The sequence below is a fragment of the Mytilus trossulus genome, chromosome 9, assembly GCF_036588685.1.
Source record: "Mytilus trossulus isolate FHL-02 chromosome 9, PNRI_Mtr1.1.1.hap1, whole genome shotgun sequence".
In the NCBI taxonomy this organism is placed as follows: Eukaryota; Metazoa; Mollusca; class Bivalvia; order Mytilida; family Mytilidae; genus Mytilus; species Mytilus trossulus.
The window spans coordinates 51,684,808-51,703,057 of record NC_086381.1 but is presented as its reverse complement, the minus strand read 5'-3'; the positions used below and the strand labels follow the sequence as shown (position 1 = coordinate 51,703,057).

The 18,250-nt window shown below is 32.3% G+C and overlaps 1 protein-coding gene across 2 annotated transcripts in view; it reads right to left on the bottom strand.

Moving 5' to 3' along the window:
• The window catches only part of LOC134683084 (uncharacterized), a 29,958-nt gene extending 27,738 nt beyond the window's left edge, over positions 1-2,220 (bottom strand). The window contains exon 1 of one of the 2 annotated variants that reach the window (XM_063542145.1): positions 2,126-2,220. The gene's annotated coding sequence lies outside the window, so the exon portion shown is untranslated. The remainder of the gene's footprint in view (positions 1-2,125) is intronic. The other variant, XM_063542147.1, reaches the window with a different exon arrangement.
• Positions 2,221-18,250: the final 16,030 nt, after the last annotated feature.

The following is an 18,250-nucleotide window of genomic DNA, read 5'->3' as shown; positions in this document are numbered from 1 at the left end:
TTCTTTATTTTATATCATCATGGTAAAACGTGTCTTGAAAGGTGTTAACTTTCTAATGTATTGTGGGCACACATTATTCGTATATTTAGTTTTAGCAAGGATTTGTATAGTTACACTATACAAATCCTTGGTTTTAGGAAATTAATAACAGAAACTTAGTTTTGATGAAAGATCTGTTATCTGATTTTAAATTGCCGTATCAAGTAGTCGAATTCAGATTGTGTATTGAAATCGTGATAAAAATAGCATTAAAAAGGTTATACAAGTATTGTTACAAAAAGAGCCAAAAGGACCAGTTAAAATGCAACTATAGTCACTGGGGGAGTTGTCTCATTGACAATATGCAATCATACAGCTACTGCTGAACTTCTTTTTTTTTTATTACCAAATATGAATAGAAGCAATTTAATCCCATTAATTAAAAAAAAAGTGATTGTGTATTGATAAAACACTCAGCTGAACGTGCATCTTTTGAATACAATGCGTTTAGATTACGATTGCATCTTCATACTTTATTTAATATCGGTTATAAGCACGTGAAAACAGACACAAACAAAAACTTTGATTATAATTAACTACAATCATAAAAACGTGAATTTCATATTATTTAGTGTTTGTAATTCCTGCAGCCCTAAACATAGTCAATACAAAACGTCGTTTAAACTATATCACATGAATTATTATGTCTCAGCGTGACTGTATAAATAAGATTGTGTAACAGGCTGCTATCTGTTTACACAAACAATGTATCCTGTTGTCAAATAGAAATTGATAGAATAAAAACTTAAAATCGCCTACTTTTAAATCAAATTTGGTGCAAGTAGACAATAACCAATTTAAAAATAAACTACACCACTTTAAACTATAACTTTTCATCTTTCTCTTGGTCTCAACAGGTAAGGAATGTCATCAGTAAAAGTATTTAATTTATTTTTTCAAAACTGACCACTTTTCCTAAAAATGACATTTTCTGCAAGAAAAACGGCAAATGTAAGCCATTTGACATCCCTTTATGAAAAATCTAAATTTGTTGCATTAAGTTTAAACATTAATTTAAAATAATTTATATCATTAAAAAGAAGACACATTAAGGATTATGGTGATCTCAACAGTGAAGAAAAGAACTGAGAAGAAAATCGAATATCGTCTGTTAAAGATTATTTTCCATACAACTTCTATATAACGATTGTATCCATGTAGGGTAATCTGAATTCACGCATGCGCAATGTCGACCGGACTGATTCTTGACAATGGCGAGGTATACCTGACTTATATAAACCCCGCACCCAAATTTTGTAATTAATGTAGTTCCCGAGAGAGAGGCGATGAAAAATATTCATGGAACGGACGAACTGACGGACGGACGGACAGTTTAAACAGTACACCCGGGTATAATTATGCTAAGCACGAAGTTTTCCCTTGCTTGTATATATGAATAATAGCCCATCTATATATTGCTGTTTTTATACATTTTTGTACTATTGTAGTTTGAAAATTTCGTAGACTAATTCCGTAAACGATTTTATCTTTCTGAAACACAAAATGCATATAACTTTTATATATATATCTTATGAATGCCAGGCCTTCAAAACTTTCCAAACTGCACAGGTCAGTTTGTACACAGAGTAGTTTTTGAGGTGAAAATACGGCCATATTTGCTCATTTGTTATAATTATCATGGGTCATTTGGAAGTCGGTTCTAACCAATTTTTCTACGACTCATTGTCAATATGGATTCAAAACACAATTGTGGGAATAAATAGTAAACAATGATGATAAATCTACAAACTAAACACTGAATGAAAACTTGTGTCCGGATCATAACAAAAATAATAAACAAGGGCGAACAAGCGTTCAAATAGTTCAATTCGAAAATATAGGTATTATTTAAAGATGTCCGAGGTCTCCAAGGGTCATACAAAATAAACATGCATGATTATTTGGGAATATAGGTATCAAGATGTCCAAAGGTCATACAAAATAAACCTTGGACATGTTGATACTATATTCATGATATTATTTGAACGCTTGTTCGCCTATGTTTATTTTTTTTTTATGACACACAAGCACCAACCAAAAAAAAAAAGCTTTTGCACGACAGATAAGTTTATTACAAGTTACTTACTTTTCTTAACAAATGATCTTTAACAATCTGCAGAAGGCCCATATAAAATGGCGTGTGTTTTGCAGACTGACACGTCGTATAAGTGTATACATAGTAATTTTAAAGATCTATAAATAGCAACATTGTTTTAAATGATAATATTGGTGTCAGTGATTGGTGTGTACGTAACAGAGGACAAATCGATGATTATGCAAATGTATGTGAAGTTGAAGTGTGAAGCAGTCGGTTCGATATTCAAAATCAAGTTGATCATGAAAAAATTAAATAGTTAATAACACTTAAGGGGAGAGGGGGAGGACAGGGGTAAGGGAGACAGGGAGAAAGGGGATAGGAGAAAGGAGAGGATGGCTGGGAGAAAGGAGAAAAAGTTGGAGAAAAAAATAAAATATGAAAAAATAAAATATCTCTCTTTTTTCCGGTAAATTAAAAAAAATAAAATAAGGAGAAGAGGGGTTGGAGAAAGGAGAAGAGGGGTGGGAGAAGGGAGAAGGGTACCCCCTGTCCCCCCTCATTCAATATAAATCATTAAAAGCGTGTTTTTTTAGGGTTTTTTTTATAGTTCAAACAGTGAGTTCAAACTAAGAGGACTGATAAGATACGTAGGAAATCGTTTAATGACCTCTTCAAGCTGTCGTAAATTATCGTTGTCCTGGAATATTTATAACCCTTTTCTATAAAGTTACATATTTGTCTTAATGTACAACGCTGTTCAAAGTACGTCCATATTATATAAATGTGATATAGATTTTTAGACAGCAACCATTTTATTTTCTGGGGGAGGGGGGGGGGGGGGGTGCTATGGTTTTTTTTGGAAAAAAAGTTTGTTTCCAGGTTTTGGTGAAAAAAAATAATTTGTTTTGGACCCTGAGAAAACAAAATTTGTTTGTTTCACCCTCAGCTGCCAGTATATGTAATGCTAAAATTGAAAGAAAAAAAATGTTTTCGGTTTGTTGCTAAAAAAATAGATTGTTCTTCGCCGAAAGCGAAAAAAAAAGTTTGCACAGAAAAAAAACAAAAAAAACCAGAAAATCAAATGGTTGCTGCCTTATCAATTAAACGACTTCAAATAGTTCTTTTATAGATGATATTTTGTTTGATGAAATTTTACTATTTGTCTCTTATAATTTGTTTAATAATGGCATTTAAGAGGGTGGTAAAGGGCGGTGCTTACACGAAAAAAAAAAAACGTGAAATAAGACATAATTTCACGTTGAACGTGAAATAATTTCTGTAATGAACGTTGCACGAAAAATAAATTCTTTGATGTGAACCTTTTGTGACCAAATGATACTTGTAATAATGATACTGTCCCAAGTCAGGAGCCTCTGGCCTTTGTTAGTCTTGTATGATTTTTAATTTTAGTTTCTTGTGTATAATTCGGAGTTTAGCGTAGCGTCCATTATCACTTAACTAGTATACATATTTGTTAAGGGGCTTGCTGAAGGACGCCTCCGGGTGCGAGAGTTAATCGCTACACTGAAGACCCATTGTGGCTGTTGTCTGCACTATAGTCGGGCTGTTGTCGCTTTTAAGTTGACAAATTCCCCATTTCCATTCTCAATTTTACTTCATATTAGTAGTGTCAAAGGTGAAAATTATAGTTCAATGGTTTGTTGTTGGGAACCGAGTCGGGCTGAGAAAAGTGTCCCTTCAGTGTCCTTTTCTCAGCATTTAACTGCACACCTACTCTCATAACTGTCATTATACTTTGAACAAAGGATGAAGAGATTCATATTACCAATTTAGTTTTGGGTGAAAAATTTAAAAGTTTGGATGGCCCGGGTTTGAAACGAATCTGATTTAACAACAAGACTCAAATTTCATACAACTATACAAACGTAGTTCTGAAAAAATGATATATCAAAAGCAAAGTTTGCTAACTGTGAACTTCTGTATACATGTATCCATGGAGGACGTAATTTCGTTTCAAAATCAGATGGAGCCTAAACCAAAGGCAACTTTGTATCTATATACCTATATATGCAAATATTGTTTGGAGAGGTTTTATAAAAAAAAAAATGTCCCGGCAACCTGTCTATCACTTAAATTAAAATTAAAACAGACATTTCTTCAAAATTCCCTATCATTTTAATGTAATTTCCGTGACCCGTATCCGATTTCTTTAGTATAATATTCAAATAAGCAAAGTGGCGTTGATTTCTGGATATGGGATCACCAGCAGTGATGTTGATACATGGCTGTGTACATTATGTGTATACAACTCGTCTTAACATCAACCTAACAATGTTAGATCTGTTAATTTGCTTTCGCAAATTGTTTGTTCTTCCCTCGCCGGGATTCGAACCCATGCTACTGAGATATCGTGACACCAAATCGCCTGCACTGTAGCCGTCCCGCTAGACCACACGACCACCCGGGCTTCAATATAATAAAGCTTGCTAATAAAGCACACACAGTGATACCATAGGAAAGCTAATAAAATGAGGAACAAAAACTATATAGTGAATATAGTGCACAGGTGCGTTTTTTTTCCAGACGTCGTTTGGAAGTAATTTTTCTTGATTTCGGCCGTTTTTTATTTTTGGGCGCCCCAATACCCCTTAAACCGAATCTGTGCACTATATTCACTATATAGCTTGTGTTCCTCATTTGATAAGCTTTCTAATGGTACATAGGATATACCTGTAATTAGGCGATTCAATGTTCAAAACTCGATCGGAGCGTCGTTTGGAAATATTTTTTCTTGATTTCGGCCGTTTTTTATATTCGGGCGTCGCAATAACCCCTAAACCGAATCTGTGGACTATATTCACTATATAGATTGTGTTCCTCATTTTATAAGCTTTCTAATGGTATGTAGGATATAACTGTAATTAGGGGATTTAAGGGTTCAAAACTCGATCGTAGCGTCGTTTGGAAGTAATTTTTCTTGATTTCGGCCGTTTTTTATTTTCGGGCGCCCCAATACCCCTTAAACCGAATCTGTGCACTATATTCACTATATAGCTTGTGTTCCTCATTCTATAAGCTTTCTAATGGTATATAGGATATACCTGTAATTAGGAGATTCAAGGGTTCAAAACTCGATCGTAGCGTCGTTTGGAAGTAGATTTTCTTGATTTCGGCCGTTTTTTATTTTCGGGCGCCCCAATACCCCTTAAACCGAATATGTGCACTATATTCAATATATAGCTTGTGTTCCTCATTTTTTAAGTTTTCAAATGGTATATGGATATACCTGTAATTAGGGGATTGCCTAACAGTCCCGTTATTAATACTAAATTCGTCAATGATACCAACTGATATTTCTTAGGATGAAACTAATTTCTTATTGAATGCAACTAATATCTTATTGGATGCAACTAGCATCTTTTTAAATGCAACTGATATCTTATTGAATGCAACTGATATCTTATTGAATGAAACTGATATCTTTTTAAATGCAACTGATATCTTATTGAAAGCAACTGATATCTTATTGAATGCAACTGATATCTTATTGAATGCAACTGATATCTTATTGAGTGCAACTGATATCTAATTGGATGCAACTGATATATTATTGAATGCAACTAATATCTTTTTAAATGCAACTGATGTCTTTTTGGATGCAACCTATATCTTATTGAATGCAACTGATATCTTATTGAATGCAACTGATATCTTATTGAATGCAATTGATATCTTATTGGATGCAACTAATATCTTTTTAAATGCAACTGATATCTTATTGAATGCAACTGATATCTAATTGAATGCAACTGATATCTTATTGAATGCATCTGATATCTTATTGAATGCAACTGATATCTTATTGAATGCAACTGATATCTTATTGAATGCAATTAATATCTTATTGGATGCAACTGATATTTTATTGAATGCAACTGATACCTTATTGAATGCATCTGATATCTTATTGAATGCAACGGATATCGTATTGGATGTATCTAATATCTTATTGAATGCAACTAATATCTTTTTTAAATGCAACTGATATCTTATAGAATGCAACTAATATCTTATTGAATGCAAATGATATCTAATTGAATGCAACTAATATCTTTTTGGATGCAACCGATATCTTATTGAATGCAACTGATATCTAATTGAATGCAATTGATATCTTATTGGATGCAACTGATATCTTATTGAATGCAACTGATATCTAATTGAATGCAATTGATATCTTATTGAATGCAACTGATATATAATTGAATGCAATTGATATCTTACTGGATGCAACTGATATTTTATTGAATGCATCTGATATCTTATTGAATGCAACGGATATCTTATTGAATGCAACTGATATCTTATTGAATGTAACTAATTTTGATAATATCTAGAAATTCAGCCCAGTGTACCAATTAGAAAATGTAAACCATCCTTGTATTGGAAGTCCTATATAACTCATTTGCTCAGCAACACTTAACAATGTTTGAAGAGTTCTGATTATGGTTTTGATTATCATATGCAATACATGTATTTGATTAGAAAACTCTGCAAAAATACTGAATTTTGTTAGTTTTCGACTGCACGCCCACTTGAACATGGAGATGCACTGATGTTATATATATTTTTTTTCCCGACGTAGTCGGTATAGTTTCGGTTTGTGCACTTTGAACTTGAGGACGCTTCACTATGGCAATAGACTAAGCATGCTCGAAAATCCTTTCTGTGATTGGATAAAATGCTGTCATGGTGGGTGATTTGGTTGTGTTTGAAAAAAACTCTCGAAAATTATATCGTGATGGAAAGCAAGTGAAAAACTGAAAATATTTGAACTAGATCTTACAAAGATTTATATTTTTTATTAAAATAATTGTTTCTCCGATAGCTTTTTGCATCCATGGCAGCTGTTTATTCAGGACAATTATATAATTTTTAATGTAAACTTGTTGTACGAACGTAAATTACTTTTAGAACGCACCTACGCATGTGAGATTTCTGCGGGGTTTTGGAACATGTATACAGAGAGATACTACTTATACTACCAATAGTTTTTAGCTTTGTTAACCATGATTTAAGTTTAATGTAAACAGTAATAAATGTATATTTGTTTCTTTTTTTTTTTGCACAAGATGTTTTGACAAATACAAATGTTAGGTGTCGTCACAATATTCTTATATTTTATTGCCTTAATATAACCAGACTTAGTAAAGCATTTCTTGTAGTTACATTCAGATGGAGATTTTATTAAAGAGGTCCTGCATCATTAAGCCATTGTGCTTCTGAAGGTTATCGAAATGATAGTTTTAAACCTATACTAAAATTTAAATACGTCGGGTATCCTTTTTAAAGATAATTCTTGTTTAACATATTCAAAAAAAATCATCAAAGAGTGTTATTTTAAATTCACATATTCAATCAATTTTATCGACACGCCACATCTGCTCTTTAGTGTTGCATTTGTATCCGGTGTTTGTGTCATGAATTGTCATAGTTTCTCTTGCATTGCAAATAACAATGTTTAGTCAATGAAGTTGTTGAAAGAAAAAATCCCCACTGTATTTCTTTACGTTATTTTAGTCAAAATGAACAACATCCGAAATAATGATTCACTTTTGTTGAATGAAATTATTCAACGCTTTTATAACATATCTTTATAAGTTATATCCGGAGGAAATCCATGACAAAAGTTTATTAGTTGGAATATACAAGTATTTAATTGATTAATTCATTTATAGAATTATAACTAATTAATACTCAGATAAACAAACAAACATTAAACAAATAAGGTTCATTGGCAGCATAATATACAAAAAGCAATAGCCCATTTTTTTGTCGAATTCCTGACTTGGTACATGCACTTATGAGGGAGAAAATGGTGGATTTAAAGCTAGCTAAATATCTCACAGTCGCATCAAATTCCATTATAGTGACAACAATGCGGGAACTAAACAAAAAGACATAATACGTAAAAATGTCAAAAAGAAAGGGTACAGCAGTCAACATTGTCGATATTATACGCTATGTCTAGTTTTCTATGTTGTGTCTTGTGTATTATTAATTTTCGTTTTTTTCCTTTTTAGCCATGCCGTTTTCAGTCTATTTTCGATCTCTGAAAAAAGTAAAATCACAAAAATACTGTACTCCGAGGAAAATTCAAAACGGAAAGTTCCATATCTTTGAGTTTGACTGTTCATCTGGTATCGTTCGCCCCTCTTTTTTGACGATAATCGTTCATATGATGGCTGCAATAACATCTCAAAGATATATGATATGTATAATCATAATAAAATATATATATCTTATAAACTATTGGATACAGTCACAAACATAATCCGGACACTTAATTTAAAATTAGAAGCCATGTGTTGTGTCCTTAAATTATTCATGCATAATTAAAATAGAAGGTTCAAATAAAAATAATTACACTTCTATTATTACCGTTAGTTTGATTTGACTAAAAACGATCGCACGTCATTCAAAATAAACATCCAACACAAAATGAAATGTAACATTCGTGATATCACGTTCCTCAAAAAAAGTGCACAGGAAAAATAAATGCAACTTTATTTACAGTCTTATTAGCACAATACTATTATTCTTAGAAGTTATTCGTTCTTTTTTCGTCATTTTATAGTGGTTTTAAGTGTTGATTGTGCGCCACATACAAAACGTGCTTCAATCAACAATATTTTTAATAAAAAAGTCTTCGATTTCAGCGAAATAAACAAACTCAGCACACAAGTCCCTCAAAACATCGTGACCGGTTTTGTGTTTTAATTGACTTTAAAATAAACGATAACGAAAAAACACAAATAAGCTATTAAAGGTAGTGTCTTCTTGTAACCACATTGAAATGAAACTCGCAACCGATGTCAATTGAGTCGCAAAAAAGGTTGATTTTCCAATTTTTTAGAAAACGGACGAATTTTTCATTGGTTTAAAAAAAAAAAATTTGGAATGGAAACGTTGAGTAAGTTATCGCTTTTGAGCTCCTAAATGGACATTTAATGAAGTTAATATAAATTGATGTTCCCCGATTGGACTTCAATTTTCCTGTTTAATTTGTTTACATACTTAGAATCATTTTCAAAACAGTGTGGTCCTGACCATTGATTGACGACCTAAATTATCCCATTGACTGGGACAGATTAGGTGAACGTTTGTCTGTAACGACCATTGCTCACTTCTTACTTAATATATAGAATTTAAACTGTGGGGTCACCAAAGGTTCTTAACGCCTTTAATAATAAAATAATTCGAAAAATTATTCAGGAATAACCTATATGTTTTGATTTATAGTATTGATATAAATCAACACATCCTATAATTCTGGATTCGTTTTTCGAATTGCTTTATTTAGAAGTTGAGAACCTTTGGTGACCCCACATATTTAGTGTACATAGTGAGCAGTGATTGTTACCGACAAACGTTCACCTAATCTGTCCCAGTCAATGGGATAATTTAGGTCGTCAATCAATGGCCAGGACCACACTGTTTTTAATATGATTCTAAACTTATATCCACATCATTAAAAGTATGAAATTCACAATTTACGATGCATGGTCTCGATAGTATGTATCAGATTTTCGAGTGTATTTATGAATGAACGTTCTTTTATATTTGATATAATTTCCAAAGTATAATATATTGAACTGTGTGTGAGAGTTTTATTTTCAAGGTTGACATTTTTAATCTTTTATGGAGGATTTCTAATTCAACGCTCAGGTGTAGGTGATATAATAATTATAATCAAAATCTCAATTTAAATATAAGGGAGATCATCTTCGTTCAAGCTTTTTCATTTGCAATTACCTTTCCGGAGCACCTGAGATCAGCCCAAGTTTTTGGTGGGGTTAGTGTTGCTTATTCCTTAGTTTTCTATGTTGTGTGACTGTCATGTGTACTATTGTTTAAAATTGAGAATGGAAATGGGGAATTTGTCAAATTTGTCTGTTTGTATTTTTTATTTGTAGCCATGGCGATGTCTATTGATTTTCGATTTATGAGTTTGACTGTCCCTCTGGTATCTTTCGCCCCTCTTTGAGTGAACGGTTTTGCAAAAGCTAATGGCAGTAACATATATTAAAGAAGCTGTTAAGATTGCCAAAGTGACAACTCATCACAATATACCAAACGACCTAGAAATTAACAACTGTAGGTCACCGTACTGACTGCAACAAAGAGCAGAGTCTATACCGCATAGTCAGCTTAAAAGGACCCGAAATGTTAAATATTAATTAATTTAGTCGATGAACAAATGAACAACTAACAAACATGTAACACACCAACAAACAAAAACTACTCAATTACAGGTTCCTGTCTTAGGACAGACGCATACGTTCACAATGTTGCGGGGCTAGATATGTAAGCGAGATTCAACACTCTACCAGACGTGGGACAGTGATGTAACAATTCAGCATAATACTAACCTACTATAAAACACTTGAAAAAGGAGGAACTCATGAGATATATACAAATAGAAATACATCCAAACACAAAAGCCATGAAATATATATCTCAGAGTACTCGAAGTTACTAACAGGCAATAACAACTAATAAAATAATCATGCATCTAAAACAAAATATGTGTTTTTCAATATAAACTATTCATCGTTAATAGTGTTAAAGTATAATATACATATGTACTAAAAAAAAACTAGTTGCTTTATCTATAAAAAGAGTCTGATCAAAATGTCTATAGTTCACATATCAAAGTTTGATACCATGTTTGATTATGAATTCAGCCAGCAATTAGAATCATATTCGAAACAGTGTGGTCCTGGCCATTAATTGACGACCTAAATTATCCCATTGACTGGGACAGATTAGGTGAACGTTTGTCGGTAACAATCACTGCTCACTATGTACTTGTTGAAGACACTGAATCTGTGGGGTCACCAAAGGTTCTCAACACCTAAACAAAGCAATTCGAAAAACGAATCCGGAATAATACGATGCGTTGATTTATATCAATAATATAAATCAAAACATAAAGGTTATTCCTGAATAATTTTTCGAATTATTTTATTATTAAAGGCGTTAAGAACCTTTGGTGACCCCACAGTTTAAATTCTATAATAAGTAAGAAGTGAGCAATGGTCGTTACAGACAAACGTTCACCTAATCTGTCCCAGTCAATGGGATAATTTAGGTCGTCAATCAATGGCCAGGACCACACTGTTTTGAATAGGATTCTATGAGTTTAAGATTTTGGTAATGCATTTTTGAAGTCTTATAACACTCAATGGAACTATAACATCATTGTTCAATTCCAAAAAGGCTTCAATATGTCAACCAAAGAGAATTGAAAATTAATTAATTTATCCAATTTAAAAACAGCTGTAGTTTTTCAGGCTAAAATAACTTTATATAGATGCTTATCTTAATTGATGTTGTGTTTATTCATGAATAGATGAAGGAACTCTGTCAAATGATACTTTATTGATTATCTAATTCAAATAATGAATTATTTAAACAATCTACTATTGCTTTGTTTTAAACATATAGTTTTGAAACGGATGTTTTTTTAATGTTTGGAGCAATTAATGATTTTACATTGATAATAGAGACCTAAAAATAAGTAATTTGTATTGTTCTATTTTCTGTCAGAAAGCTTTATTTCAAGGAGATTTAAATAATGCGAGATATCATGGTGCCTTTAAATCAAACAATGATGGTGACCGATTATCTTACAGTAACAGAGAACATTAGAACCACAGGAACCATTTACTATAAGCCAGATATACCAGTGTTAATGCTGATCTCTGTGGTTATAAATTTAAAATGGACGTCTGTATGTATCATTTTCGACAAAGAAACAGGTATGTTTGATTTTTGATGAATATCGTTTTATTTGCAAATTAACATACAAGTAAGTTATAACCGTTTTTGCATAATATAATATATAGGTGAAAGATATAAAACAGACAACTATCAATTTATCACTTTAAGTAAGTGTTATTATTATTATTATTTACAGTGCTTATATAGCGCTTATCTATATAAACATTTACTCTAAGCGCTTTACAATGCATAAAAAACAAATGATACCAATACATATATATATAAAAAAAATGATAAAAATAAATTATATCTGTGTCAATGGTTCAATAGACTCAAAATAGAGACCGTGAAACATACAGCTAAAAAAATGAAGAAAAAAAATATTCATCAAAAATAATTTTGAAATAGAGAGAAACAGAACTAAAGAAGTTTGATGTATAACATAATTTGAATGCAAAACTGAAGCTGCTTTGATTGACACATATCTTTGATTTAAAAAAAAAACCAAACATGTGTGGTATTTTGTTTATGTTTTGTTATTATCAACAAAGGAATTTATGTTTTACGTGCAAAATTGTCAATTTCATAAATTATGACCATGTTGAATAATTTCATGAATTCGGAGATGATTATGATTAACATAAATGTTCAATTTTTATAAGCTCGAGTGATTAAAAGAAACGCATTTATGTTCTAAATTTCCATTCGTTGAATCAACATGATAAAGAAAACGTATAGAAACAACAAGAAACAACTAGAAAGCTTTCAAAACATACAGAAAAGAGACAGATAACATTAATGTTCAATTTTTATAAGCTCAAGTGATAATAAGAAACGCATTTATGTTCTTAATTTCCATTCGGTGAATTAACATGATAAAGAAAACGTATAGAAACAACTAGAATGCTCTCAAAACATGCAGAAAAGAGACAGATAAAATGATAAAACGAAAGAAATAGAGCAAAAAAACTGTTCATAACAACAAATATTTACCAACACATACAGCATTAAAATGAGAAGATAGTACAAATAAGCAGTTACCCTTCAACCATTTTGTTGTTAATTATTTGTTTAAATTTGGTAAGTAAGTAAGTAAGTAAATGTTTATTATAGTGACATGTGTAATCACATTTCAATAAAGTACAAATATATTACATACACAATAAAATACACCCGACCCATTGGGTCTATAAGTCACTTTCAAATAATAAAACATAATTCTTTTATCACGGATTTCAAACAAATTAATGAAAAGTAAGATTAATTAATCAATTAATAATGAAAAATTCAAACTTATATAAATAAATAATTAAAAATGAAGTTATTAGAAGATCGATTTAATAAATGTCAAGTTGAATGCATAATTAATTAATAATGAAAAATTCAAACTTATATAAAAAATGAAGTTATGAGAAAATCGATTTAGTAAATGTCAAGTTGAATGCATAATAAATTATTTTTTATAATAAAGAAACTGGAAATCTTTAGATTGACCATGACGTAACCTTATTACAGTCAAATACAATCAATACTGTCAACTCGAATTGCAATATACTGTTTATCAAACTGTTCATGTATTATATAACACTTCACGTCTATGCCGGAACGCTTTCACTGTATACTTAACCAGCTTTCTAGGATAGTTTGTCATCAAAAAGATAAATTTTTCATCGTTTGTCATATCTATTAGTTCATTGCCAGAAAATATATCATTAAAAGTAGATTCTCTCAAGTCATTATATAAGGAGCACTGGAGAATAAAGTGACACTCGTCCTCCACAGAATTGCTGTTACAAAACTTACATAAGCGTTCATTTGGTTGCTCGCCGCTATATCTACCCGTCTCTAGTCTCAAAGGAAGAATTCCACATCTCAGCTATGTTAGGAAAGATCGTTCAGTTTTGTTCAAATTTAATTTAACATTTAACATTTGGTAATAAAAAGTAAAAACACAAAAAAAACTGAACTCCGTGGAATATTCAAAAAGGAAAGTCCCAAATCAAATGGCAAATTCCTGACTCGGTACAGTCAGATAATTGTGTGAATATGTTAACACGAATAAAATTAATTCAGGGACGGAAAATTCACGTCGCTATTTGTTTTCTTTGTTGACATATTTGTTTGTTTTATAATACTAGTAATTAGGATTAAAACACAATGTTGATTGCTGTACTCCATTTTTTATATATTTTTACAAATTGTGTCTGTTTGATTTGTTCACACATCGTTGTTAATATAATGGAATTTAATATCATACAAGTGAAAGTTTCAGCTAGCCATGAAACAATGTTTAGTCCACCATTTTCTACATAGGAAAATGTCTGTACCAAGTCAGTTGTTTTCATTCATATGATGTGTTTGACCTTTTGGTTTTGCCATTTGATAAGGATTTTTTTTTTTAATTTTTCTCAGAGTTCTTTTTTTTTTTTTATCATAGTTACAACAAATGCACACCTTTGAGGTCATTCGTGATATCGATCGTAAGTTCATTTTTCCTTGGCGTAAAACCCTATTATTTTTTTTATCATTCAGAACTCTTTAATCAGCAGTTTTTCAAAAAGCAATCTCCGACGCAAAAATTCATATCCGTGCCATATATGCTCTGCAATACGGGGTCGTCCCGATAGTCCGACACGCATTAGTCCGACACTGATTGGTCCGACACTCATTAGTCCGACACTCGATAGTCCGACACTCAATAGTCCGACACTCGATCATTTTCCACTACCTTGAAAAACAAGTGTGGACACACCTGAAATGTCTTACCTGTATAACCTTAAATTCAAATGATCAATGTCAGGGGCGGATCCAGTCATTTAAAAAAGGGGGTGTCTGTGTTCCCAACCCAAGGTACATGTCCCGATACAAATGCATTGATCGGCCAAAAAAAGGGTCCAACCCAGGCCCCCCCCCCACACACACGCATGAGGTCGAGGTGAGGTAAACCCCTTTCAGACAAACGTGTATAAATAAAAAAGGAGATTTGGTGTACTTGCCAATGAGACAACTCTAAACAAGAGGCAAATGACACAGAAATTAACAACTATAGGTCACCGTACGGCCTTCAACAATGAGCAAAGCCCATGAAGCATAGTCAGCTATAAAAAGCCCCGAAATAACAAATGTAAAAAAATTCAAACGAGAAAACTAACGGCCAAATTAATGTACAAATAAATGAAAGACAAAGGCCAGATATACAATCATTCAATACTCCAAATATAGTTAACATATTACTTATAATAAAAGTGAAATTAACATTGCAAAAATCTGAACTATCTCAGTCTCTCTTTCTGTTACAGAAGTCGCAAGCGAGACACTAAATACAAAAAGATGTGATGTAATTTTCAATGAGACAACTCTTCACAGGAGACCAAATAACACAGTAATTAACAACTATAGGCCATCTTACGGCCTTAACTAATTTTAACCTTGAAATGTACTTTCTAAAAATTATGCCAATTCTATGTTAAGTGAACAATAAGACTGAGATAAACCCCAATTTATCATACAATTAATAAAAACCTCATCAAAGGAACATGTGTACTAAGTTTCAAGTTGATACGAGTACTGCTTCATAATAAACCACAAATGGCTGGATCCGCCCCTGACATTGAATATTTAAATTTGAATTTAACGTTTTACAGGTCAGACATTTCAGTGTGTCCACTCTTGTTTTTCAAGGTAGTGTATAATGATATTGAAGACCAACTTGAAACTCTGTACATATGTTTATTAAAATCGATATGATCTTTCTGCATTGTATACAAAATTATAGGGTTCTGACCTTAATTTATGGTTCATTAAACAAGGAAAATGATCGAATGTCGGACAAATGAGTGTCGGACTATTGAGTGTCGGACCATTGAGTGTCGGACTAATGAGTGTCGGACTATTGAGTGTCGGACCATTGAGTGTCGGACTATCGACGTTATCCCCTGCAATACTACCTTTGATATGACCTCTGTGTTGGTCCGTGTTACGTAGTATTGAACGGAACAGATATGATCTTTGCGCCGGATATTGCAAAAAAAGAATCCAGACTAGGTTCGTCGATTTAAACTGCGTATTCTGTAAGCTGTATTCAGCCATGTGTCTACGGCCATGTTAATTAAGACTTAAAAACTTTGCTAAAATGGAGCGGTCGGGAATAAACGATAGAGAGAAAATTACACATTCTAGTATAGTAATATCTAAAAGTGTCAAACAGTTGCCGCGTCGCTAGTATGTTGAACCAATCCATATCGTATCGATATACCAGTTTGTTATGACAATCACATTGGTGTGAAACGATGCCAGTCGTTTTTCCTCATGACTCATATTTCCCCGGTTTTTGTTCGGTTTGCAGCACACCTTTCAAAGGAAGTCCCTTTATTGTGAGCATGTCCGATCCTAAAGAATCAGTTGACATATGTAAAGGAGGATCGAGAATATTACTGTTCTGAAATTGAAAGTTGATAATTAAAAGGTTGAAACTATCTTGATTTCTATTCTGTTTTGATGTCGTCTATCTGTGTCAATTTTGCAGAAAGTTCTAGATATGAGGCAGCTCCCTTTTTGTTTTCATAGTATCCTTACTACGATGTACACATTGCTACACGAGTGAAATTGTGGTTTCTGAATGCATTCATCCGAAATCATAGATATATTTGAAAGTGAGATTTACAACAATCATTTTAATGATTTATTTTGTCTGTCTTGGAAAGACGCTGTTATGGATTTTGTTTCATACGAGTACAAAAACAAGTCGGCTAGTTGTAATTCATTGTTACTTAAAAGACGTTTCTTTCAAAAAGGTAATTAAGAGTCATAGAACATGGTATCGCTTAAAGAATATACGCAAAAATTGTTATGTATGGAACACTATGTATGGACAATTACCATTGCGATAAATTAAAATATCGTCCTTCAGATTGGGTTCTATCTCCAAGACTATACTATTCAATTCAGCAATAAAATAACCAGACTGTTTAAGGATTATACGTCTTGCTATATACTAGCGTTTGTAGCTATTTGTGGCATCATACCTAGGAAAGATGCAAAGACAAGTCGAAATTGCCACGACAGTTATTACGGCGTATTCGAAGAAATGGGAATGTTACCAATGTAAGGAATGATAAGACCTAACACCAATATTATGAAATATTTCTTCATAAACATTAATTAAGGATTATTATCTTCTTCATTCTAACTGAATGACCGATAATATTTAACAAAATTAAAACTACAACAAAAATATTATGTCAAATTTGTCTATAAATTTTACAATAATAAAGACAATTCTGTTGAAGCTTTCAGCAGTCATATGACTACTGGATTAATGATACCCTCTGGAAATTTAAACTCCACCAGCAGTGGCATGGACCCAGTGTTTGGCTGTAAATAAACTCATCATAGATACCAGCCTGAGGATCAAATTTTGTTTTTCCGCCAGACGGGAGATTTGTCTTCATAAGACTAACCGCTCTTTATTTCGTTAATAATTAAGTCTTTCCACTTTTCTGTGGAAAGACCTATTGTTTTTCATCTAATTATTTTTTTTTCTTTCGCCTTATTTTGTTCTTGTGATAAATATTTGTTTCGCAATATGTCGCTTAGATATTTGGTATATGATATCGAACAGTTTATGCGCTTTATTTTATAAAATTGCTCATTATATCCTTAGCATGATTTGTCCTATTTCGACCGATCCAATACAAACGCTCCACATGAGAGTTATTTCCCCTTATGCATTTGATATAAGTGGTATGCATTTCTATCTTGTATACCATAAGTTCTAGAGACCTAGGAGCTTTTGATTTGAGGTCCCTAGTAAAAAAAAAAAAGGAAAATTAGGTCAAGGTTATATTTTAAATTTTAAATTTGGCTTATTTTTGCATTTTCTCAAAAAATTACTTTTTATGATATATTTAATAGAACAAGTGAAAAATGTTTGCCTTTATGTAATGACGATAAAAGAGTGACGAAAGATACCAAAGGGACAGTCAAACTCATAAATCTAAAACAAACTGACAACGTCATGGCTAAAAATGAAAAACAAATAAACAGAAAAACAATAGTACACATGACACAACATAGAAAACTAAAGAATAAACAACACGAATATAAAAAAAGAAGATGTGGTATGATTGCCAAGTAGACAACTATCCACAAAAGACAAAAATGACACAAACAGTAACAACTATAGGTCACCGTACGGCCTTCACCAAAAACTAGGGGTGATTTCAGGTGCTCCGGATGGGTAAGCAGATCCTGCCCCACATGTAGCACCCGTCGTGTTGCTTATGTGATAACAAATCCGGTAAATAGTCTAATTCGGTAGGTCATAGTCATGAAAGGGAAGGGGATTGTAGTTACGTCGTAAGGAACATATACTATATCATTTGTGAAACGGTTATTCCAAAACGGTCAACCAACTCGTGATGGCGT